The 25,626-nt window shown below is 49.4% G+C and overlaps 1 protein-coding gene across 4 annotated transcripts in view; it reads left to right on the forward strand.

Moving 5' to 3' along the window:
- glis2b (GLIS family zinc finger 2b) overlaps positions 1-25,626 on the forward strand; it is a 180,479-nt gene that overhangs the window by 141,880 nt on the left and 12,973 nt on the right. Inside the window, exon 2 of one of the 4 annotated variants that reach the window (XM_052022109.1) lies at positions 17,596-17,693. The exons of the other annotated variants lie outside the window; for them this stretch is intronic. The gene's annotated coding sequence lies outside the window, so the exon portion shown is untranslated. The remainder of the gene's footprint in view (positions 1-17,595; positions 17,694-25,626) is intronic. 4 annotated transcript variants of the gene reach the window in all.

Consider the following 25,626-nt stretch of genomic DNA (forward strand, 5'->3'; position numbering starts at 1 on the left):
GCAAGGGCTTTTTAAAACAGAAAAGATGTCCATAGTGAAAGTGAGGTGGTCGGGGCCAGGAAGTTGTTGAAGTGATGGAAGGCATGCGAAGTGTCACGGACATAGGTGGGAAGGGACTAGACCAAGGCGAACAAAATGGAGTCAAGATATGAAGACGAGTTCAGTGGGGCAGGAGCAGGCAGAAGCAATGAGCCTACTGGGACAGTTAGGTTTGTGGATGAGTAAGTGGTAGAAATGGGCGTTGTGGGATAGGGGAGCTCTGAGGTTGGAGGTTGTAGAGGGAGATCTCCAGAGGTGATGAGGTCAGTGTTCGGATGATCGGATGCTCCTTGGCTCGGGGGTGGGTTCCTGGTTGAGGGATGAGTAAGAGGAGGTGTCCAAGAGTTGACGTCTGGCCTCAGCAAGGTAAAGGTCAGTCCACCAGACTGAAGGGTCTCGACCCGAAACATTGACTGTTTATTTCCCTCCATAGATGCTGCCTGACCTGCTGAGTTCCTCCAGCATTTTGTGTGCGTTGTTAAAGGTTTAAATTCAGGGCATTACTGGACTACCAGCTGTTGTGGTTTGGACACATTGAGTGATGGGTTAATGAGACCCATTGTGGGTGAAAACTAATTGAACATAGTACTCAGATTGTTAGAACATTCAGTTCTGGGGGTTTGTTGCATGAATGGGGAGTTCAGCTGACAATAGGTTAGGTGCTGGGACCAGGAACTCTTAGTGATAGACCAGATGTAGGGTAGGAAACTCTACAGGAGATCAGATGAGTCTATACAAGGACCACTTCAACCATGTTAAAGGTGAAGCTGAGGCCATTGTGGGGAGGTTCAGATGAGCTGGTACAGGTTGCCCTGCTTTTACACTGAATGAAACTGGAAGTTGCCTCAGACTCGGTTTGTGACAAGGGCTCTGGAAACATCGACTTGAGGTCCTAACCTTCGGTTTCTGCCCTGTCCGCCCTGAGTTTGACTGGTTCCTGCCTAGAGTTCTGACGCAGCTCTGACTCCCTGCTCCTGATTGCCCTCTGATGGTTCCACCCCCTTCCTCGGCTGGGAATGAGCAATGGGTGGGACCAGAACAGGATGGGAAGCTTTCTCCAGTTGAGGAACGAAGTGTAACTTGTACCTCCTCAGGGCTGAGGCTCCCTGCACCCTCCCTCCACCCAGTGACGTCCCCTAGAGAGGAGAATATCGACAATGGATAACCGTGCTAGAGGTCAAAATACTTGCTTTAATCTGAGCATGGGAGAGTAAATCCAACGACCCCAGGCCTCTGTGTGGACAACGTCCCACCTGCCTTGCGTTAGCTGGAGTCTCTCCACAGAGTTATCTTTGAGGATTAGAAATCTTCCTTGTCCCTCTTTTTTTTTAGCCTCATGCCCTCAACCCTCCATTACCTACTCTCCCTCACTCCCCTCTCCTCCTCCTGTTCTCTCACCTTTCTCCCTCTAGTCCCTCCTCCCTCTCTCATCACTCTGTCATCCACTCTACTCCTCCCTTGCCTCCTCTCCCTTACCCCTTCTTCCACTCCCAAACCCCTCACTCACTCCATTCGCTTCTCCCTCCTGCTTTCTCTCACCCCCCTCCTCCCTGTGCTTCCCTCCCTCCCTCACCCCCTCCTTCCCTTCCTCTTTAACCCTCTCGTCCCTTGCCTCCTCTCCCTCAGGTTTGAGGTTCCTTTGGAGACTTGCACAGATGTGAAATGAGAAGCAGACAAACTGACCATCTTTGAGTGGATTTACCGTCAGCTGCTGTGTGAACGTGGGGAGCTGGCAAAAGCTGCTGTTCATCTGTCCATTGTTTCCTTGCCATTCAGCTCCGAACGGTCAGTAGAATTGCCAGGGTAACCAGTTCTAAGCCAAGCACAGAAGCCCCAGTGACCTGGGTGCAGTGGTGATAAATGTTTCTTCAGGTATTTCTGTCAGTGTCCTATGATGGACAACCTAGTTGGGGTGAAAGGTCATGAAAGCTGGAGTTTGAGTTTAGGCCAGTAAGCTCCCAGGGAGCTCGGGCAGCTGAGGGTGGACGGGAGGTGACCATTAAACCAGGGAAACCTGTGAGTGTCCAGTCACAAAACATCTCCTCCAGTTCTTTCTCAGTGTGTACAGCAAAGGGCATGGTCTGGACTCTGGCCTCCTAATGAAACTTATCACCCTAGCTCTCTCTGAGCAATTCCTGCATCATTCTAATACTGAGATGAGCTGACGCTGAACAGTTCAGACACTGCTCCCCTGGAGATGGAGCTCCTACAGTTTCTTGGGAAAAATGCCTTGGCTTTGGGTTGTAAGTGTGTGTGTGTGTGTGTTTGCCCGCACACATGGCCGTGTTAGAGTGAAGGACAAGGCTGTCATGATTAGGGAACCCTGGCTGATGAGGGATATTGAGGCTTGGGTCAGGAAAAAGGAGGATGTGTACAACAGGTGTAGGCAGCTGAGATCAAGTGAATCCCTAGAGGAGTATAAGGGATGTAGAAGTATACTTACAGAAATCAGGGGAGCAAAACGGGGACATGAGATACCTTGGCGGATAAAGTAAAGAAGAACCTCAAGAGTACTCCGTAAGTATATTAAGAGCAAACAGGTGACAAGGGAGAGAATAGGTCCCCTTAAGAATCAGTATAGTCGTCTGTGTGGAGCCACAGGAGATGGGGGGAGTCTTAAATGAATATTTCTCATGTATTTACCATGGAGAAGGTCTTGGAAGCTGGGGAATTCAGGGAAGAGAACAGTGATGTCCTGAAACATCAACTTTACAAAAGAGGAGGTGCTGCACTGTTGAGGTGCATGAAGGTGGTTAAGTCCCCAGGGCCTGACCAAGTGTATCCTACGATTTTGTGGGAAGCCAGGGAAGAAATTACAAAGGAGGGCCCTGGCAGAGATTTTTCTTTCTTCCTTAGCCACAGGGGAGGTACTGAAAGACTGGAGGGTGGCTACTGTTGTTCCTTTTATTTAAGAAGGACTGCGAGGAAAAGGTGGGGAACTACAGGCTGGTGAGCCTGAAGTCAGTGGTGGGAAAGTTACTGGAGGGGATTCTGAGGGACAGGATCTACCTGCATTTGGAAAGGCAAGGACTGATTTCGGGATAGTCAGCATGGCGCTGTGTGTGGGAAATCGTGTCTCATGAATTTGATTTGAGTTTTTTTGAAGAGGTGACCAAGAGGATTGATGAGGGTAGGGTGGTTGACATTGTCTACAATGACATTAGCAAGGCTTTTGACAAGGTCCTGCATAGTAGTCTGCTCCAGAAGGTTGGATCACCTGGGATCCAGGGTGAGCTAACCAATTGGATACAAAACTGGCCGGGTGGAAGGAGGCAGAGGTGGTGGAGGAGGGTTCTCTCCAGATTGGAGGCCTCGGACCGGTGGTGTGCTGCAGGGATCAGCGCTGGGTCCACTGTTGTATCGTTAACAATGCTAATAACTCTGTTGTTATTAACACTGGGTCCACTGTTGTTATATTAACAATTTGGATGAGAATGCAGGTGGCGTGGTTAGTTAGTTTGCGGATGACACCAACGTTGGTGGTGTGGTGGGCAGTCTAAGGCTACAAGAGGATTCAGATCAACTGGAAAAGTGGGCCAAAGAACGACAGATGGAATTTAACTCGGGCAAGTGCAAAGTGATGCATTTTGGGAAGTTAAATCAGGACAAGACATGCGCAGTAAATGACCGAGCCCTGGGGAATGTTGTAGAACGCAGACCGAGGGATACAGGTACAGAGTTCCCTAACAGTGGCGACACAGGTAGACAGGGTAGTGAAGGTGGCGTTTGGCACGCTGGCCATCGGGCAGGGCACTGAGTACAAGAGTGGGGACGTCATAGATGTACAAAATGTTGGTGAGACTGCACCTAGAATATTGTGCAGTTCTGGTCACCACACTATAGGAAGGATGTGATTAAACTAGAGAGGGTGCAGGAAAGTTTCACAAGGATGTTGCCGGGACTGGAGGGCTGGAGTTATAAGGAGACGCTGGATAGGCTGGGACTGATTTCCCTGGAGTGAAGGAGGCTGAGGGATGACCTTATCAAGGTTTATCAAATCGGGGGGGGGGGGGGGGTATAGATAAAGTGGGAGGTCACACTCTTCTTCCCAAAGTGGGAAAGCCTAAAACTAGAGGGCATAGGTTTAAAGTGAGAGGGGAAAGATTTAAAGGGAACCTGAGGGCAGCTTTTTCACACACACAGTGGTGGGTATGTGGAATGAGCTGCCAGATGAAGTGGTAGAGGTGGGTACAATTACAATGTTTAAAAGACATTTGGACAGGTTCATGGATAGGAAAGGTTTAGAGGGATATGAGTTAAATGCAGGCAGAAGGGACTAACTCAGGTAGACAGCTTGGTCAGCATGAATGAGTTGGGCCAAAGGGGCGGTTTGTGTGCTGTATGACTCTATGATTGTGTGTGTGTGTGCGCACGCTATAAAACATTGGTTAGGCCAAAGCTGAGGTGGTGTGTACAAATCTGGTCACCACACTATAGGAAGGAAGTGATTGCACTGGGGAGGGTGCAGAGGATTGTCACATGAGGATATGATATTGTTGCAAATGCAGAGATGTGGCTGACAGAAGTCGGGACTGTCAGCTCAATGTTCCAGAGTGTAGAAGCATTAGACGTGATAAAGGAGGAAGTGTAAGAGGAGGGGGCATTGCAATCTCAATTAAAGAGACCATCACTGCAGTAGTGAGCGAGGATGTCATGCAAGGCTCTTCAAATGAGCTTAGAAACGAGCTTTGCTGATAATACCACAGGGCTCCCAACACTCAGTGGGAGGGAGAGGAGCAGACATGTAGGCAAATCCCAGAAAGGTGTAAGAGTGATGGGATTACGGCAGTGGGTAGTTAAAGAGGTCCTTAACTGGGGTCTCCTTAGTGTGAAAGCCCTAGAGAGGGCAGAGTTTTTAAGTTGTGTTCCAGTAGAACGTTTTGAGTCTGTGTGTAGCCTGACTAGAAAAGGGGCAGTACTGGACCTAATCAGAGGAAATGAAGCTGGGCTGGTGGGTGAGGTGTCAGCGAGAGAGGGTTTTGGTGACAGTGACCATAAGGTTTCAAGGTAATTATGAAAAGGGATAAAGGTGGCACAGAAATTAAAGCCCTGAATTTAGGGAAGGCCAATTTCATTACCGCAAGACAGGGGCTGGCAGAAGCAGACTGGGAGCAGTTTCTTGTGGGTAAGTCCACATCCAAAAGGTGGGAGTCTTGTGAAATGGTGAGAGTTCAGGGCCATGGTCCTCTGAGGCTGAAAGGTAAGGACAGCACATCCAAGGAACCACAGATGTCCAGATTTGATTTTAAAAAAAGGAAGCATGTAGGTTTAGAGGACTGAGGCCCTTCAGGAGTTACAGAGTGTGTGTGTGTGTATATATGGGGGAGGGGGAGGGGATGCTTGAGAACGAAATTAGGGAGGCAAAGAGAAGCCAGAAATATCACTAGCAGACAAGATTTGGGAAAATCCCAAGGAATTTTATATTAAGACTGAGAGGGTAACCTGGGAAAGGGTGTGCCGAGCAGGCCCTCAATTTGTGGGTGGAGCCCAGAGGAGGAGGGTGAGGTATGAAATGAACACTTGTCTGTATCCACTACAGAGAAAGACATTGTAGTTGGATGGGAAGGAGAAGTGTGGTGATATCCTAGCGCAGATTAACGGGAGAAAGGAGGAAGTATTTGATGTCTTAACAGGCATAAAGGTGGCTAAATCCCCAGGGCCTTAGGAGGTCTATCGTGGCTACTGCAGGAAGACACTACTGGGGCCTTGACAGAGATCCTTAAATCTTCACTAGCCATGGCTGAGGTGCCAGATGACTGGAAGAGGACAAATGTGGTACCTTTATTCAGTGGGCCCAGCGATAAGTTGGGTAATTACAGCCACGGAGTCTAATTTGAGGGTTTGGGAAGTGATTAGAAAGTTCTGAGGGACCAGATTAATGCCACTTGGAAAGGGAGAGGTTGATCAGGGATAGTCAGCATGGCTTTGTTTGAGAGGGATCCTGTCTGGTTAGTCAATTGAGTTTTCTAAGGAAGTAACAAAATGTATTGAGGGCAGTGCAGTGAGGGCAGTGCAGTTGAGGCAGTCTGTGTGGACTTGAGTAAGGCCTTTGACAAGGTCTGTGGGGAAGTCTGGTCCAAAAGGTTAAGAGTCCATGGGATCCAAAGCAAGTTGGCACATTGGGTCCAAAGTTGGCTTGGTAATGGGAGGCTTGCTCCTGCCCAGTGGTGTACCACAGCGATCAGTGCTGGGACTTGCTCACTGCCTCTCCTATACAGGCCTCACCCACATAATGAACAGGTTCTGTTTTTACAGATGTCCTTAAGTCAGTTTTGTCCACAAGTTTGAAAATGCACAAAAATCGCTCTATGGTGACTGCACCTCCAAGGTATTGGAATGAATAGCATCAAAAGCACAAGACTGATAAGAAAGAACACTTACAAAAAGTAAAGAGAGGAAACAAACACTTGTACGTATGTTAGGCTATCAAATCTAATTATGGGAGCTTGTTCATATGTAGGGGTGTCCATAAGTTGGGTGTTTGTAACCCAGGGACAGCCTGTACATGAATGATTAGTAAGTTTGCAGATGTTACAAAAATTGATTGTGGTTTGGATAGTGAGGAGGGTAGACTCTGGTTACAGAACAATATTGGTCAGCTAGTAAATTGTATGAAGTAAATGGCAGATGGAAATTAATCCCCTTAAGTGTGAGCTGATACCCTTTGAGAGGTGTGATAAAGGTAAGAGATATACATCGAATGGTTGGGCTCTAGGGAGAGTTGAGGATAGAGGGACCTTGGTGTTCAAGTCCAAGGATCCCTAAAGATGCAGCACGGGCAGATAAGGTGACGAAGGGATATGGGATGTTGGCCTTCACGAGCTGGGCCATAGAACAAAAGAGCATGGAGATCATGGTACAGGTCAGACCATAGCTGGAGAATTGTGTGCAGCTCTGGTCACCATGCTATAGGAAGGATGTGATTGCACTGGAAAGGGTAGAGAGGCAATTCACCTAGATGTTGCCTGGGATGGAATGATTCTGTTATCTGGAGAGGCTGGGTTTGTTTTCCTAGGAGTGGTTGAGGCTGAGGGGGACGTGATAGAGGTGTACATAGTTATTTGGGGTGTGGATAGGGTGGACAGTGAGAAACTTTACCCCACAATGGAGACTAAAACCAGAACACACAGGTTTCAGGTGAAGAGCAAGAGGTTTAGGGAGGATCTGAGGAAGAATTTCTTCACCCAGAGGGTGTTTGGAATCTGGAACGCACTGCCTGAGAGGGTGGTGAGGAAGAGACTCCAACAACATTTAAGAAGTATTTAGAAGAGCACTCAAATTGCAGAGAAGGCCACAGACCAAGTGCTGGGAAATGGGAGCAAAAAACAAGCTGCTGGAAAAACTCAGCATCTGTGGAGGCAGAGGGATGGTCGATGTTTCGGGTCGAGACTATGTATCAGCACTGAGAGTGTAGAGGGGAGATGGTGTAAAGAGGCGAGAGCTGGTTAGTGGGATGGTTACTTGATGGTTGGCAGGGTCATGGTGGGCTGAAGGGCTTGTTTCTGTGCTGTATGACTGATTCTCTGTGTGTGTGTGTGTGTGTGTGTGTGTGTGTGTGTGTGCGCGCTAATGGGTGGGTGTGTGACTTGAAGAGTCTTTCCAAAGCTGCCAGATCCAAGGATCTCATATCCTCGACTATTCCCTGGCACACACTTCACAGGGACATTGGAACTCATTTTCCAAAAGCTTTGGATCAGGCAATGATCCAGGGGTTGAGTTCCCAGGATTTAGGTTGACAGTTGTGAGATTACAAGGAAAAAATGGGATCATTGGACCCTAACACCACACCCACCCTACCCCCCACCATTTTCAAAGGCCCCTCCACTAAGATCCTGAGTGAGGAACAGACAAAACAAAGACCATTTCTCCCCCAAGGTCAAAAGAAAAATCAATCATTTCTTTCTCCTCTAATGTTTACAATGTGATCTCCTCAAATCTTCAGGAAAGATTCCTTTTATGTAAAAGTGTTTGTTCCTACACTCCCTCCTCTAGTCTTGTACCGAATCCAACATCTTGAAAGGGACTTTGAAGGTTGCTGGGGCATGTCACTGGAAGGGCGCGGCAGGGTGTGCGTCAGATCAGAGGCAGTTCACGCCCCAGTTTGTTGGCCAGCACACAAACCCCAGGGCAGAGCTGCCCAATACGCCTGCAGACCAGCCGGGCAGCACACGCTACAGTTTGCCTCGGGGTCACGCTGCATTCTGGAACCTTCCACTCATTTGTTTTCACCAATTGCGGCAAATGGTGACCTTAACGTACCCAGCATGACCTGGCGATACCCACTGTGACCCACATGCCCACCTCGGGGATCGCTGGATTAGGAGGTTGGCAGCAAGGGAAGGCAAGTGAAAGTCTGCAATAAATACTCCATTCCCTCCCCTGCTTACCACCCCACGACTCTCGCAGGGCTCCATCACCCACCCACACTTCACCTAAGTGCAAAGGCCGTTGTCACTGTGAACCTCGCCGGGTAATGTTGGCCGTCCACTGTGGGGAAGGTTCACAGCTCAGCCTTGCTCAACACTGTGGAGTTCCCACCAGGCACTGAGTCTGGTGACCACCTCGGGCATGTTGGTGATCTTGGCACCAGCCAGCACCCTAACTGAAGCTGGTGGCCTGTCAGTAATTGTGGCTTGATCTGGTGATCTGCTGGTGAACAGAGCTTGAGCTGGGAACCTATCGGTGACCGTGGCTCAAGCTGGTGATTTCTCGTATTTCCTCGCGTAGAAAATCCATTTGGCCGCTAAGATATAGGAGCAGAATTAGACCATTCGGCCCATTGAGTCTGCTCCACCATTCGATCATGGCTGTTTTTTTTCCCAACCCCATTCTCCCACCTTTTCTCCATGACCCTTAAACCCTTACCAGTCAAGAACCTATCAATCTCTGCCTTAAATCCACCCAATGATTTGGCCTCCACAGCCCTCTGTGGCAACGAATTCTGCAGATTCGCCACCCTCTGGCTGAAGAAATTCCTCCTCATCTCAGTTTTAAAAGGACATCCTTTTATTCTGAGGCTGTGCCCTCAGATCCTAGACTCTCCCACTGATGGAAACATCCTCTCCATGTCCACTCTATCCAGGCCTTTCAGTACCTGGTACGTTTCATCCTTCTGAACTCCACTGAGTACAGGCCCCATCTATTGAGTCTATGCCAGCTCTCAGTCCCATCAAGCTCATTTCCCTGAAACCTATTCTCTCAGCTATGGGCATTGACAGCCCCCTCCTTCTCCCACCAGCCCCTCACGCTGGGGATAACCCAAACCCTAACCCAGTTCAGCTAAAGGCCACTACCTTGGGATGTGGGAGAAAACCAGAACCCCCGGGGGGGATCCCACACAATCACAGGGAGAACATGCAAACTCCACACAGACAGCACCTGAGATCAGGATCAAATCCGGTCACTGGAGCTCTGAGGCAGCTGATCTATTTACTGTGCCTTGGTGCCACCCACCTTGGCTTGAGTCATTGATCATGGCTCAAGCTGGTTATCTGCCAGTGATCATAGCTAGAACGAGTATTCTGCTGCTGATCTTGGCTCAGGCTGTTGATGTGTCAGTTATCTTGATTTGAACCAGTGATCTTGAACTAGTGACCTTGGCTCCTGCTGAGATTTGGGTTTGTGTTGAAACTGTTGAGTAATTGATGGTGAGAAGGTTTTCTAATGAGAGTTGTACCTGCTCTCAGTCCAAAGTGCCACAACCCAGTAGTTGGAAAGAAATGTTTTTTCTGATGGGAATATCCAGGACAAGGGGCACCTTGCTGAATTGACTGCCATGTGGAACATGGACTCTTCCTATTGTGTGTCCCATGGGGAAAAGAAGGAACAAAGGCAGAGATGGAAGGAGAAGGAATTTTGTTGGGAGGCCGTGCACTGACTCTGTGATTCGCCATTCAGTATCTCCCAGCTCTGTTTCATAGAGACCGTCTTAGCTCTGAAGTACAGCAGTCCCTCAGTGTTGTGCTTGGAGTGTGATCCTGGATAGCGTGGTGATGGCTTTGAAATGGGACTTAACTTGGAGGCGATAGTGTTGCCACTGGGTACTGCTACACACTGTCTTGGGTCTGTCAAACAATTCCTTTCATAATCAGATTTCAAACTTGTTGCAACATCTGAAGTAAAATAAAATGATTGGCAAATTCAGGGAAAAATGGACTTTGCCTTTATTGTTCCATTTTAAAATGCCATGTAGAAGAAGAGGGACCGTGTCCTTCCTGGTACCTCTTGTGTCTCCACTGCAACTAACCTGATGGTTCTACAAAGAACAAACTCAGACATGACGGACTGAGTACCTCTTGCACTGTCACGTTTCTTTGTGCTGGGGAGTGTTTTGCAGGAAAATTTGGAGGAAGTTTGGAGATCTCGGGCAGAGGAAGCTCGATGTGTTTTCTTGGGGAGGGTGGGAGAGTGATGAACATCTCTGGTGTGAGGAGGAGGCGCTTCTGTTCACTTTGGGTTCAGCTGTAGGCTACTCTTTGGTTAAGGGTGAGGAAGCAGTGGGAGTTACAGAGACTAGAGAGAAGATGATTATCCCCAGTCTCCACCAAGAACAGTCTGACAAGGGCTGTGGACACTCGGACAGGTACACGGATAGAGAAAGATTAGAGGGATATGGGCCAAACGCAGGCCAATGGGACTAGCTCAGGTAGACATCTTGATCGGCATGAAGGAGTTGGGCCAAAGGGCCTGTTTCTGTGCTGTATAACTCTATGGCTGCCTCTGTCCATTTAAATCATGGCCCTTTGAATTGCTTGGGTTTGTTTACTGAAGTTTCCATTGCCTGGTGGGAGGTGAAGTGTTAGCTGACTGGCGAGGAGGCTGGCTGTGTCTGCAGGAGCTGCTTCAATATGAGCATTCATTAGTCAGACAGCTGAGTGCACTGATCTTCCACAACATCTCCAGTCAGCCTGAAACAGTGAGTAACACAAGGAAACAGAGAGAAGGAATGCCCAGCTTCTGCCCATTCCAAACAGCTGGAAAATTATGGGTTGGGGTTTGTGAACTCTCCGAGACAGTCGGCAGTCTATAACCCAAGAACAGAATTCAGGCAGATAAGTACCACACAGTAAGTGTTGGAGCCCCTTTGCTGCTTCCTTGGACAATACTCCCCCTCGACCAACGTCCGTGTCTTCACAATGAACACCACAAGTATGTTGTTGCTTGTGAAATGCTTTGGAATGTCTTGAGGGTGTGAAAGGTGCTACATAAATGCACGTCATTATTTTCTTCACACATGAGCAAGCTTGGGAGGTATTGACTACACCTAGCTCAGGGGAACTTGTCACAGAGGCTATTGGTTCAATCTCCTGACCCATAGAGATCACTCCGAGAGAACTTCTAGCCCGTGAGTTGTACTGTGGAATGGGGTAGGATTCTACAGTATGGAACGAGCAGCCCAGTTCCTGGTGAGAACGATTTCATGGATTCCACTTATCCTTTTCCCCAGATCCCTGATTAGTGGTGATTTAGAAGTGAGCAGGAACAGATCCATCTTTTCCCACTGTTGTAGCCCGAGGAGAAGGGAATTGTAAAAATAATAACTGAAGTTGTGCTTGGTCTTGTGCTCAAATCCATATCTATATAACTGGGGTAAAATTGCAGTTCCTGGGCCTGGCACAGGTAGAGGAAACAAATCACAGGAACTGGGAAAGTGACTGTCTGCCTGAGTTTGTACAAGTTGGAACTTAGCATTGGTACAATTTACTCTCCTGAGGCCGTTGGAATAGTTACCCCCTTTCGTAAAGTCCCATCATGAACAAGCATGGAAAACTCCCCAGTGATGCAAATTCCGTTCCACAAGGTCTGTTTTCCCGGGAGCTACAGGTACTATTTCAGTTGGAAAATGGGTGATATCAGAAGCCATCGGTAAGGCTGTTAGTTGTGCATTCGTGACCACTGGCTGCGGGAGAGGCAGAGAACACAGATGTGACGTCTGCCAGGGTGCAGCGCTGATCTGATGTCAGTCCTCCATTTTGGAGCTCAATTATTTGTAAACTTGTGTAGCTGGATACTCCTTCGTCAGCAGGGTGCTCCCTCCCCACAGTGTGATTTTAAAGGGATCGTCAGTTGCTTTTGGGTTGGGTGTTGGTAGATCACTACTGATCATTACTGTAAATGTTTGATGCTTTGAGTGAATGTTTGATGCTCTCTATTGAGCAGGCACGGTAGTGTAGCGGTTAATGTAACGTTTAACAGCGGCAGCAACCCAGGTTCTACTCCGGCCACTGTCTGTAAGGAGTTTATACGTTCTCCCCATGTCTGCATGGGTTTCCTCCGGGTGCTCCGGTTTCCTCCCATATTCCAAAGATGTACGGGTTAGGAAGTCGTGGGCATGCTATGTTGGCGCCGGAAGCGTGGCGACACTTGTGGGCTGCCTCCAGAACACTCTACGCAAAAGATGCATTTCACTTTGTGTTTCAATGTACATGTGACTAATAAAGATCTGATCTGATCACTACTGACCATTACTGTGAACATTTGATGCTCTCTAGGATAGTAAAGTTCACAGGGAACAGTATGTCAGGTGTTGAAGGACACTGTACTGCCTTCGAACCTTCTGCTGGAACCTGTGCTCTTTGGCATGGACACATTACTAGGGCTGGACTGGAGGGAGATGGCTAGCAGGAGGAGGAGAGTGAGGAGGGCTCCCAGGAGAAGACCATGAGGCAGATGCTCCTCACTGGTCACGTGCTAAATGTACTAGCTGCCCTCTGGAATGGAGATTGGAGAGGGAGTACAGTGAACAATGGGCACTGGAATCCTGCAGTGACCAAGGATGAATTTCTCCCCCATGTCTGACTATGCTGGGTGTTCAGGGACCAGTCCTATGCAAGTACCATTGGTGAGGGACAGGGCTGTTTTGCACACTGCAGCAGGGACAAGTCTACTGGCAGGAGCCAGACAAAGACCACACTGGCGGCCAAGGATCACGGCCAGGACTCCTTGAGCAATGTGCACCTAGAAGGTGGAGTGACAGACTTTCAAAGACCTCTCATCCACAGCAGAGGTCCCAGATACTCATGTATTCCTAGTCCCTTCTGATGTAGATTGAGGCTGTTTGGCCCATCAAGTCTGTGCTAGCGGTCAGTGACCCCCCCCCCCCATCAGTCCCTTATTTCACTGTATCTATTGCCTCTCACGTGACTGACCACTGCCGCTTGATTCTCCTCCCACCCACCTCTACTTGGTTAGTTTATGGTACCTAATTAACCTACCGACACACATGGGAAGAAACCGGAGGGAACCAACACTGTCATGGGGAGAACGTGCAAACTCCACACAGACAGCACCCGAGGTCAGGATCGAACCAGGCCTCCGGTGCTGCGAGACAGCGGGGTAGTGAGGATTGCTGCTATCCCAATGATCCAGGTACCAGTGACCCCACACGTGTTTCTGAATGGACACGTGTGCTTATCCTGTGATGTATCTTAGCTGAGAGAGATTCTACTCCCTTGACGTTGCGCTGTTTGACCATAGTAATTGGTTTGTTATTGTCACACGTACTGAGATAGTGAAAAGGTTTTGTTAGCCTGCCATCCAGACAGATTGTTCCGTGCACAAGTACATTGAGGTAGTACAAGAGGAAAAAATACAAGGCAGAATATGGTGTTACTGTAAGAAAGTGCAGTGCAAGGGCCACAATGAGGTAGATTGGGAGATCAAGAGTTTATCTGTTAGCTTATGAGAGGTCCATTTGAGAGCTGATAACAGTGGGATAGAAGCTGTCCTTGAACCTGGTGGTACGTGCTCTCAGGCTTTTGTATCTTCTGCCCGATGGGAGAGGGGAGAAGAGAGAATGACCGGGGTGGGAGGGGTCCCTGATTATGCTGGTTGCTTTCCTGAGGCAGCGGGAAGTGCAGTCAGTCGATGGGGAGGGGCAGACACACAGTACTGCATAAACTAAAACATAGGAGGGTATGGATGTGTCCCTTGTGTGCCCCTACCTCACGTACCTTGTCTGACTAATGTGACGGTGTTGGTCACTGACCCTATGAGTGGCAGGTTTGAGTTCTGATCAGTGGAGACTTTGGTAAGTGAGGAATGGAACTGTAGGTTATTGAGCAGTGCTTTAATCCAGGTGGGAAAGGTTATTTAGAGCTGACCTTGAACTTGCGCACTGAACTTGTTGCAGTGCATTTAGATCCTCAGGACTTGACTCCTGGCACTGACTTGCAAGTGGCACAGCCGGGTTCAATCCCAACCTCCAGCACTGTCTGCGTGGAGTTTGCACGCTCTCCCTGTAACCACGTGGGTTTCCCTGTGGGTGGTCCGGTTCCCTCCCACATCCCAAAGACATGCGGGTTGGTTGGCTAATTGGCCGCTGTAAGTTGTCCCCCAGTGTGTGGGTGAGGGGTGGTGTCTGGGGAAAGTTGTTGAGAATGTGGGGAGAATAAAATCTCCAATCTTATTATTATTGTTGTTTTCTTCATAAGAATGAATCCCACAGCGATCTCTGCCACCCACTGCAGACACAGTGCGCTTCCCCTTTAGGTGATGCAGGCTGGCTTCAAACGGTCAGTGGGCCCCACAGGAAACAGCCACCGCTGCTGAAGTACGCATCCAGCAGCGCGTTAGGGTGGCGACATCCCGCAGTTGTGATAAAGAGCAGCCAGCACGAAGGTGGTAAGCTGCCTACATCGGCAGCACCAGGCTCCTTCAGTGTGAACGTCGCTGCTTTTCGTGTGGGTGTCCAGTGTGGCCCCTGTTGTAAAAATTAAAAGTTGCAGATGCTGGAAATGTGAAATAAAAACGGAAAATACTGGAAACTCTCAGTAGGGCAGGCAGCGTCTGTGGAGAGAGAACCAGAGCCAACGTTTCAGGTCAAAGACTGAAACAAGTTGATTTTAAGTTGCAGAGAAGGTGGAGGGTATATCTCCGTCAGAGTGAGGCCGCGGTTGCAGAGAGGGTGGAGGGTGTATCTCCGTCAGAGTGAGGCCGCGGTTGCAGAGAGGGTGGAGGGTGTATCTCCGTCAGAGTGAGGCCGCGGTTGCAGAGAGGGTGGAGGGTGTATCTCCGTCAGAGTGAGGCCGCGGTTGCAGAGAGGGTGGAGGGTGTATCTCCGTCAGAGTGAGGCCGCGGTTGCAAAGGTCATTGGGTCGATGGTGAACAGGTGGCTGGAGAAGGAACAAAAGTGGTGAGGTCAGTTGGAGGGTGAGAACACCGACAAGGCAGTGTATGACCTGCAGGGCTGTGGGTCATGCCCAGCAGGTCCGGCTGTGCCAGTGGAGAGAGAGTCGGAGACCATATAAAAGAGGAGTGATTTACAACAGAAGTGACCAGTTACCTGTAGCTGGAGAATTTGGCATTGACCAATGTGCTTAGCACAAGATCATAGGTCATAGAACAGTACAGCACAATACAGGCCCTTCAGCCCACAATGTTGTGCCAACCTTTAAACCTTGCCTAAGACTATCTAACCCCTTCCTTCCACATATCCCTCTCATTTTAAACTCCTCCATATGCTTATCTAGTAATCTCTTGAATTTGACCAATGTACCTGCCTCCACCACCACCCCAGGCAGCGCATTCCATGCCCCAACCACTCTCTGGGTAAAAAAAAACCTTCCTCTGATATCTCCCTTGAACTTCCCACCCATTACTTTAAAGCCATGCGCTCTTGTATTGAGCATTGGTGCCCTGGGAAAGAGGCGCTGGCTGTCCACTCTATCTATTCCTCTTAATATTTTGTACACCTTTATCATGTCTCCTCTCATCCTCCTCCTCGCCAAAGAGTAAAGCCCTAGCTCCCTTAGTCTCTCCTCATAATACATACTCTCTAAACCAGGCAGCATCCTGGTAAATCTCCTCTGCACCTTTTCCAACGCTTCTACATCCTTCCTATAATGAGGTGACCAGAACTGGACACAGTACTCCAAGTGTGGTCTAACCAGAGTTAGATGATGTTGCTCAGGGATTTGTTGGGCCTTGCTACACGAAGACAGGAGATCCCCTGTTGTGTTGTTTAAAGAAACCTCTGTTTATGGAGGGAGGGGGAGACCGTGTGCTTCACACCCATTGTCAGAGTGCCATCATTGTCCATCTGTGCACCACAGCAGCAGCAGGTTTGAAGAGCAGGTTGGGGCTGTTTGCTGCTTTCTCTAACACCACCTGCCTAACCTTTGGCCACCTGGAACGGTGAGGGTTGCAGGCACATGGGACCACCAGCCTCTGCAACAGTAATCAAAAATTAAAGAGCAGCAGATGCTGGGAATTCGAAATAGATCCTTAGAGATTTTTAGAGTTGTTACAGCACAGATACTCACCCATGCTGACCAGGCTGCCTGTCTATGCTAATTCCATTTGCCTGTGTTTGGCCCATTATCCCTCTAAACTTTCTTATCCACGTACCTGTCCAAATGTCTTTTAAGTGTAATTGTTCCTCCTCTGGCAGCTCGTTCCACACACCCACCACCCTTGGTGTAAACAAGTTTCCCCTTTAAATATTTCCCCTCTCACCTTTGACCTATGCCCTCTAATTTAAGACACCCTATTCTGGGAAAAAGACTGACTATCTACCCTATTTATACCCCTCATGATTTCAGTATAAGGTCCCCCCTCAGCCTCCTCCGCTCCAGGGAAAACAGTCCTGGCCTGTCCAGTCTCTCCTTGTAGCTCAAGCCCTCCAGTCCTGGCAACATCCAGCTGAATCACATCCTTCCTGCAGTGTGGTGACCAGAACCACACGATGGTCCAAGTGTGGCCTCGCCAATGATTTGTACAACTGTAACGTGATGTGCCATCTCCTGTACTCAAGTACATCGTACGTCTTCACCTGCGTCACCACACTGTCGGAATAAGGGCAAAATGTGCTGGAAACTCGGCAGGTTAGGCAGAAAGAGAAGCAGTTCATGTTTCAGGTCAAGTTGGAGCTGGGAAAGTGAGAAAACTCTGAGTTCTGACAAAGGGCCTTAAAGCTGAAAGATTAACTCTGTTTCTCATTCCACTGATGCTGCCTAACCTGCTGAGTGTTTCCAGCGTTATCTATTTCCGCACCATCTCCAAGCCTGACAGACGTATCAGCTTCTGTTATGAACGGTGGATCAGAGCCTGGGGCTCCCTGAGGGCAGCAACAACCGCGGTAGCTCCTCACCTCCTCCTCCAAGGTCATTAGGAACGGATAATGGAGGCACAAGAGATGGCAGGCACTGGAAACGGAAGCAAAAAACAAAGCGCTGGAGGAACTCAGCGGGTCAGGCGGCTTCTGTGGAGGGAAATGGACATTGTGTTTAGGGTCAAGACCCTACATGTGAACACGGACGATTTGTATGATTCTACGATGCGGCTTTACTGCCACACCCATGTGCTGAGTGAATTTGGTTTTAAGTTTAGAATTGTGAGGCTGATTTTTCAGTATCTGTGAAAACTTCCCCGCAGTGCTTCAATCTGTTGCTAGTAACTGGTTCCTGAAGGCAGGGTCTCTGGAGAGGTCTAGCACCATTCAGCTTCAGGCTTTGGTCACCTAACAATGAGACTGCACTGTGATTATTGCAAGGATATAGTTCACACTGATCTTGTGGTGTTATCTGCTGTAAATCACAGCTGGTTCTTTCATTGCAGTTCCCTTGGTGATTGAATGAAGAAAGAGCCCAGAGAACCTTCTGGAATCTCGCAGTGCATGGCTGGATGCACTGCAGGTCAGGACGGAAGGGTCTGAGGTTGGTTTCAGACTTTCTGCTGTCGGGCTGGTGTGTGAGGGGCCCCTGTGGGGGACTCTGAGCTCTGGGACAGGGAGGGGTGGGGGTTGGGGTTTCCGGTGATGTGCGGTGCTGGTGGGAGGGGGGATTTGGCAGCCTGCAGTGTTACTCAGAGTTTGGTACGTTATAGGCCTGCAGTTCTCTTCCTATTCACGGAGGTGTCCCTGGACACATCCAGGCTTGTAATTCCTCACAGCTGGTTTGTTTTATTACAGACATTAAATTCTCTCAGCCACGAAACATGCAAAAAAAACAATCTTCTCATCTGACTTACAAAGACCAATAGCATTTTTTTTAGAATCCCTTCTGAATTTTACTGGGCTTTTCAAACAAAACTATCAAAGACTAAAATCCAGCTCCTTTGCACATCATTCAGTAACCCCTCTCACCCGGTGCCCTGTGTCAATGACTGACTGTGTCCCCACTGATGTTAATTCCCCTCCCTCACGCCGTCCCTCAGTGACCCCTCTCCCTCAGCACCCCGTGTCACCGACTGTATCCCCACTGACGTTAATCCCCCTCCCTCACACCGTCCCTCAGTGACCCCTCTCCCCCAGCGCCCCGTGTCACTGACTGTATCCCCACTGACGTTAATCCCCCTCCCTCACGCCGTCCCTCAGACCCCTCTCCCCCAGCACTCACTATCCTTTTTACCTCCATCTTCCCACAGCTCTCCCCTTCCACCTGTCCACTCTCATCACCTGCCCTCCTACCACCCCCTCTACCCTCCGCCTCTCCACCCTACACAACATCAACTGTTTGTTCAGCTCCTTTAGCCAGCGTGAGTTGGGACACGGCCAACAGAGTTTGGAAGAGCCCAGGTTTATGGAATCTCCCTGTGCATATGGACAGTTACCCTGGAGGTTAGGGGTGGAAGGAGGAGGGATCAGTTGTACAAAATGTGATCCGAAGATCAAGTAGGACTAGGTTAAATAAACCTTTCAAACGGATTTTATTTTTATATATTTCCAGGCTTGGGCAAGGTCAACATTTAATATTTATCCTTTCTTGCTCTTGAGCTGACTGGCCAGGGACACTCAGACTCGCTTGTTTTGGACTGACGTTGACTCATTGACCAGCAGAGGGGAGGAGAGCAGGTGTCTTTCCCTGCAAACGTTAGTGAAATGAATTGATTGATATTGGTGCTCTATTTAATCTGATCTAAAATTCCCATCTGCTGTGGTGGGATTTGAACTCACTTCATCACTGCAGGGTTCTACATTCCAACCACTGTGTGTGCAGCTGAGTTTATCCTGGGGCTAACTACTTTGGTTTTGGTCTTCCCAGTATCTCTGGATGTTGAACAAGTTGCCGGACAATTTGGGAAGTTGTTGGGGGGGCTGGTGGGGGCCTTGATGTCAGCCAGGGTGTTGGTGTACACACGGAATCTGATGGCCCACTGGCAAATGATGTCACCAAGGACAAAGATGTAGGTGGGGGACGGGGAGCTGAGGCGAGTTCCTCGGGGGACATGAGGTGGTGTGGAAAGGAAGCCGTTACCAGTGACTCCCTTCCTGTAAGCCGGAACAGCCAGAGATGGAGGAGGGCGGAGTGGTCAACTCTCTCAAAGTCCTCGAGGATGAGGTGGGGCAGATTACTATTATCACACTCACATGTACCTACAGTGGAGGTCTGATGGGAGGGAGACCTGCAAGGAGCTCCCAAGCAGATGGGCACGATTTCCCTGCTCCCCCCAGCTCCCTCCCCCTCCCCCTGCCCAACACCTACTCTCCCATCTCTGCCTACTCTCCCTTTCTCAATATCCCCCTCTGCTCACCTCTCTCCCTGTTTCCCTCCCCCAACTCCCCCCCTCTCCCCCAACACCCCCCCAATCTCCCACCCCTTCACAACTCTCACTACACCCGTTTCCTTCCCCTCCATCATCGTCCTCCCCTCCTCCTTCCTTGTCCCCTTTCACCTTCCCTCTTGTCTTGCCCTGCAATCCTCACCCCTCCCTCTCCATTCACCCCCCCCCCCCTCCTCGTACTCCTTCCCTCACAACTTCCCCTTTTCCGGGGCGATGGAACATCCATATCCCAACCCCTTGCCCCTACGCCCTCTCCCCCTCTCTGTCATCCTTCTCCTCTCCCCCCCTCTCTCCATTCTCTCCAACTCCCTCTCCGCTCCTCTCTCGCCTCGCCTCTCCCTCTCCCTCCGCATCCCCCTGTCCCTGCTGCTCCCGCTTGTCGCCTTCCTCTCTCTGCAACGTCTGACGATGTTTCAGATTTTATCCTCCTGCTGAGGTGTGAGAGGAGCAGCGGGCAGTTCGCTGACAGGGAGGAAGTCTCCCGGAGATGGTCTGTTTTGGTGGTGTGGGCAAAGGGATAAACCACTAGGGCAGCAGGGGCTGCCCTCTGCCCATTGCCTCTCGGGGGGCAGAATAAAGCTCCCTCGGCACTGCCCTGACAAGGGGCAATAACTGCTCGCTGCAGCAGAACTCCTCTTCCTGTCTCCCGGATTATGGTGCCAGTGTTGTGAGAGGATGATGAGGTTCTACTGATCAGCCCCGCTGTGGCGCGGTCGCTCAGTCCCAGCCGCAGGTCTTGTGAATCTGAACTGAAGTGGGAGAGTGCAGATGTCAGTCGAGGCCCCTGCTAGTGTTCTGGTGCCTCATTCTTGGCCTGTGCCCACATTACATGCAGACAGGATTCTTCCTGATGTGGGGTTACAGACTCCACCAGTGTCAGAACCTCACCAAAGACTCATTTGTTTGGAGACAGAGTTGGATCACTGGAGTCGGTGTGAAGGTGTGATGTTTCACTGAAATATTACCCCGTTCAAGGCTGGAGGGGTTAGTCCTTTGTTGAATGACTTGGTGCTGATTGAATTGAATGTCTGGCCTTGTAGGAGACCAGAGCTGACGCGCACACATTCGGGCTGGGGAGGGAGTGCTCCCCCGCCCACAGGCTCCAGCACTCCACTGCTCAGAACAAGCTTGGCCGTCCCACCCTGCACACATGCATATACCCGACCAAGACGCAAGCTTCCTCCGAAGGGACTTGCTCTGGTTTCCTGGTACAGAGGTGCTGCACACACTCGGGATATTTACTGCTTCTTTACTTAACCCTTTGCGTGCTGGATTCATTTAAAGGCATAAACTTAGTTTTATAATGCACCACCTCAAGCTGTCTCAAAGCACTGCACAGCGACAGAAGTGTTCTTCACAGTGCAGACACTGTTGTAATGTGGAACGGCAGGAGCCGGTCTGTGCACAGCAAGCTCCCACAAAAACAACCTAACGATGATTACATTTAACTATCTGATATTGTTAGTTGAGGAATAAAAATTGGCCTGGGTGTAGGGGGGGTGGTGTTTGTGTCTTCAGATAGGGCATGCACTGAGGCAGCAGGCAGATAGTGGGACCTTCCCTAGCAGGACAGTTCCATCTAGCCCTTCATCCTACTTGTCCATCCAACTTGTTCACAAGATGCCCTCGACCTTCTGCACTTTCTCACCTGGTCCAAAAATCCCTTTGTTTCTGTTGTGTTCATCGATCTCACCCTTGGAGTTTACTCTGTCCCAAGAGGTAAAGAATTCCGAAAACTGACCGCCTCGTGAGTAAAAAGACGTTTTTACTGCTTCTCCCTGTTAAACTTTCTCAATCCTGTGTCGGGATGAAATCGCCTGCTTCTTCTAAACCTCTGTATAAATCGGTCATCCCCAATCTCTTTTCTGGAGTGAGACTCACCCCAGGATTGATTGTGGTTGCCAGCCAATCAACTGTGTTGGTTTGAGAACCATATGCAGTTTTGGTTTCCGTCCTGAGGTCCATCCTATGCCCCCTGATACAGTCTCAGCGAATCCAGGAACTCTGACCTTTGCAATCCAACCCCTTGCAATAAAGAAAAACATCCCATCTGCCTTCTGCGTAACTTTCCCCATCGAGTGAACCATCACCCCTCGGTGTATGAACTTCTCGTTTCTCACCTTTTCAAGACAAAATTCTGGTTTTCTATTCTTCCCACTGAGGCACATTCCAAAGACGTACGGGTTAGGAAGCTGTGGGCGTGCTATGTTGGTGCCGGAAGCGTGGCGACACTTTGCGGGCTGCTCCCAGAGCACTCTACACAAAATAAGCATTTGACTGTGTTTCAATGTACGTGTGACTAATAAAGAAATCTTATTAAGGTCTTTTCTTATTAAGGTAACTAACTCCCATTCACTTCCCGTCAAACATTGCCTGTCACCTGTTGCCCACTTGTTCAACCTGCCACTGTCCCTGTAGATTCTGCAGTTCCCCATCCCATCTAGCTCTGTACCGTCGGCACACTCGGTCACGCTGTACTGTCCTTTCATTGGGATAGAAGGTAAATAGGTGAGGTTGTCCTTTGACCTCTGTGATGCTCCAACCAGTAATAGTGTTAAAGGTCATGACTTCACTCTGAGGAGCACAGACACCAGGGAGCCCGGCAGTGCGGGAGGAGGACTACGTTTTTGGAGGCGCTGCCCTTCAGACAGGGCACGAGACCAAAGTCCTCTTGACCACTCAGATGGACGCAAGTGACCATTTGCGATGAACTTGGGGGAGTTCTCCTCACTACCTTGAATGATAATTAACCACCAACCTAAGTGCACACGCCACAGCTTTCTCCCGGTGTGGGATCGCTTGCAGCCGAGAGAGAGCAGAGCTCCTCCCCATCCCGTCCACCCCAACAGCTCCTGTGCTGTGTAGCATTGTACCTTCTGGCTAACTAGAGTGATTCAGGACTGTGGTAGTGCAGTTAGAGAGAAGCTTATTCTTTCAGTCGGGGTCTAGAACAAGTGAGCAGGATCTTGAAATTAGAACTTGGACAATCAGAGTGATACCAGGAAGTAAACTGCACACACCAGCTGTTGCTGCCCTCAACACACTGCATCCACTCCAGAAGAAAAGCAGTTGACATAATCTTCAAAATCACCCTGAGGTTTTTGTCAAACAGAACATCAAGGGTTAAGGAAGCCAGATGCAAGGGTGTGACCAGTCTCCACTTGCTCCTGATTGGAAACTGCCTTGGACAGATATAGAAGATACCATGGCAGAGTGTCAGAGAAGAGCAGGAGAGTCCCCCCCCCTGTAAACATAGCGGTCTCTACTTGCAAAGTTCCCCTGACTGGGGTGTCGTTAGCCACAGATGCTCACAAAGTGAGGTACCTGGAGCTACAGTGTGAGAGGATCTGTCTCCCAAACTGGAGAATGGTTTCAGGAGAGAGCAGAGACAGGCAAGGAAATAAGGAGCAGGAATAAAAAGTAGCACCTCAGGATGTCCCAAAGTGCTTCACAATCCATCAGATATGATGTGTATCCACTGTGTAAAGTACTTGGGTCACTAAGGAATTGATTTCACTAATTTGCTCAGAAAATGAAGTCCCCAGTCTATTCCCAGCCAAGTATGAGTGCACTGTGGTGTCTGTAAGTTCTTTCATGTTGTTGCTTACTACAGGTAGAGGTGCCATCAAAAGGACCTTTGTTGAAGGTCATAACTTTTCAACTTATGGCAGTCTGGTACAATCATGTTTCAAAAGTCACACCACATAATACACTCAGTTCTTAGTAGGTTCACTCTTAAATCCCCTGCAGCCACAGAAATGTTAACTGGCCCAAGCTGGTGTTTAATCTCCAGGTGAATGTTCTCCCCTCCCTTCTAATCATCATAATTTTCTGTTCATCTCTACCACACTTGTTTATCTAACCTCCCCATAAATGCATCTCTGCTCTGAAACTGGACTCCCCTCAGGAGTAAAGTGCAAATCCAGAGCACACAGTGAGCTGAGAGTTTCCCTTGAATTCCATGTTGGATTTATTGATAACTTTTTTATGTTCGGAAGCCTATTTCTGACCTTACCTGCGGATAGAACCATTGTCTCCACTTCAATCTCATCAAACCCTTCAAATATGGAGTGGGCATGGTCTTACAAGAAACAAAATAAACTCACATTGCTACAGCAATTACTACGCCTTTCAGAGATGACTAAAGCACTTCCTGCATGATTCCGACCCTTGGCTCCCGATGTGTGGGAACGTGGGTTTGAGAATAAAGGGATTGCTGTGTCTCGGTCATCGTTCCCACACCCTGACCCTACCGTGCCGAGTCTGTGAGCAAGCCCAGAGTGAAGCCTACAGCAAATTCTCTGCCCGTGGAAGAATGTCTCACAGCCAACAACAACTTGCAACAATACAACATCTGCCGAGGTACTTCATTAGCAGAAAGAATTGACACAATTTGGGCAATGCCTGGAAATATTGATGTGGAATTCCAGCAGAGTGTGACGGGAAGTTTGAATCCAATCTGACCCCAGATCTGGATTCACTTTAATATCTCATTCCCAACAATGGTCCCTGCAGCACTACCAGGGAGTGTGGGCCTAGATTGAGGGGAGCTGGAACTAATGGGTGTCTCACTAACTCACAATCCACAAATTCGCCTTCTGCCATAGAGTCATACAGCACGGAAACAGGCCCTTCGGCCCAACTGGTCCATGCCGACCGAGATGTCTGTCCAAGCCAGTCCCATTTGCCTGCATTTGACCCATATCCCTCTGAACCTTTCCTATCCATGGACCTGTCCAAATGTCTTTTAAATGCTGTAATTGTACCCACCTCTGCCACTTCCTCTGGCAGCTCGTTCCACACACCCACCACCCTCTGTGTGAAAAAGTTGCCCTTCAGGTCTGCTTTAGATCTTTCCCCCCTCACTTTAAATCAATGCCCTCTAGTTTTAGACTCCCCCACCCTGGGGAAAAGACTGTGGCCCCCATGGTCACCACGTACTGCCACATAACAGAGTTGACCAATCACCGATGAGCATCAGCTGTGGCTCAGTGTGCAGCAAGCACACAGCCCTGAGCTAGACAGTCGTACCCTCACCCAACCTCAGGTACCCAAGCACCAGAAGATCTGGGCTGATGATCCCATGTGAAAGCTGAGGGATAAGATTTCTTTATTAGTCACATGTACATTGAAACACACAGTGAAATACATCTTTTGCGTAGAGTGTTCTGGGGGCAGCCCGCAAGTGTCGCCATGCTTCCGGCGCCAACATAGCATGCCCACACCTTCCTAACCTGTACACCTTTGGGATGTGGGAGGAAACCGGAGCACCCGGAGGAAACCCACGCAGACACGGGGAGAATGTGCAAACTCCTTACAGACAGCAGCCGGAATTGAACCCGGGTCGCTGGCACTGTAACAGCGTTACGCTAACCGCTACACTATCGTGCCTGTCCTGGAGTGCCTGCCGTGGAGTGGTGTACCGTTGGAGGCTCAAACGAGATGTTCAGTCTCCTCTCTCATGAACACTGAAGGTCGTGTGGTAGTGTTTGAAGTGAAGCAGGGGAGTTCTTCCTGGTGTTTTGGGGTGATACTTATCCTTCTGCCAGCTTTGCTGTCTTGACATTGTCCCATTGTTGGTGGGAGCTTACTGCATATAAACTGGCTGCTGTCATTCCTACAACATCCCAAAGTGCTTTGAAACAGATGACAGACCCACCGACCGTTTCACCCTTGGAGTTTCGTGTGTCCCTGCAGCACTACCTGGAATTGTGGACCTGGATCGACTGGGGCTGGAACTAATGGGTGTCTCACCAACTCACCCTGCTGGTCCTGATTGGAATATGGGAACAAAGCAAGTCTCCTGGATGAGGAACCAAAAGTATTTGAACAAACAGAGCCTGGTGACTTTGCAGGCCTGGAACTGGAGCTACTAAATGTCACCATGATATATAACTTGCTGAGCTGTGTAACCAGGCCAGTGTAGAACCCATGATCAGAGGCAACCTTTGGCTCCAGGTTAGGGTTTGTTGAAAGAGATGATCACAGTGTTACCTTGTGCAGGTCGGGATGACCTGTACGTAGCTTCACTGGGGCAGATGCAAACTCAGCATTGGAAGTAAATTAGTGAGGCATTTATCCCCACAG

This window comes from Pristis pectinata, chromosome 8 (genome assembly GCF_009764475.1).
Source record: "Pristis pectinata isolate sPriPec2 chromosome 8, sPriPec2.1.pri, whole genome shotgun sequence".
Classification (NCBI taxonomy): domain Eukaryota; kingdom Metazoa; phylum Chordata; class Chondrichthyes; order Rhinopristiformes; family Pristidae; genus Pristis; species Pristis pectinata.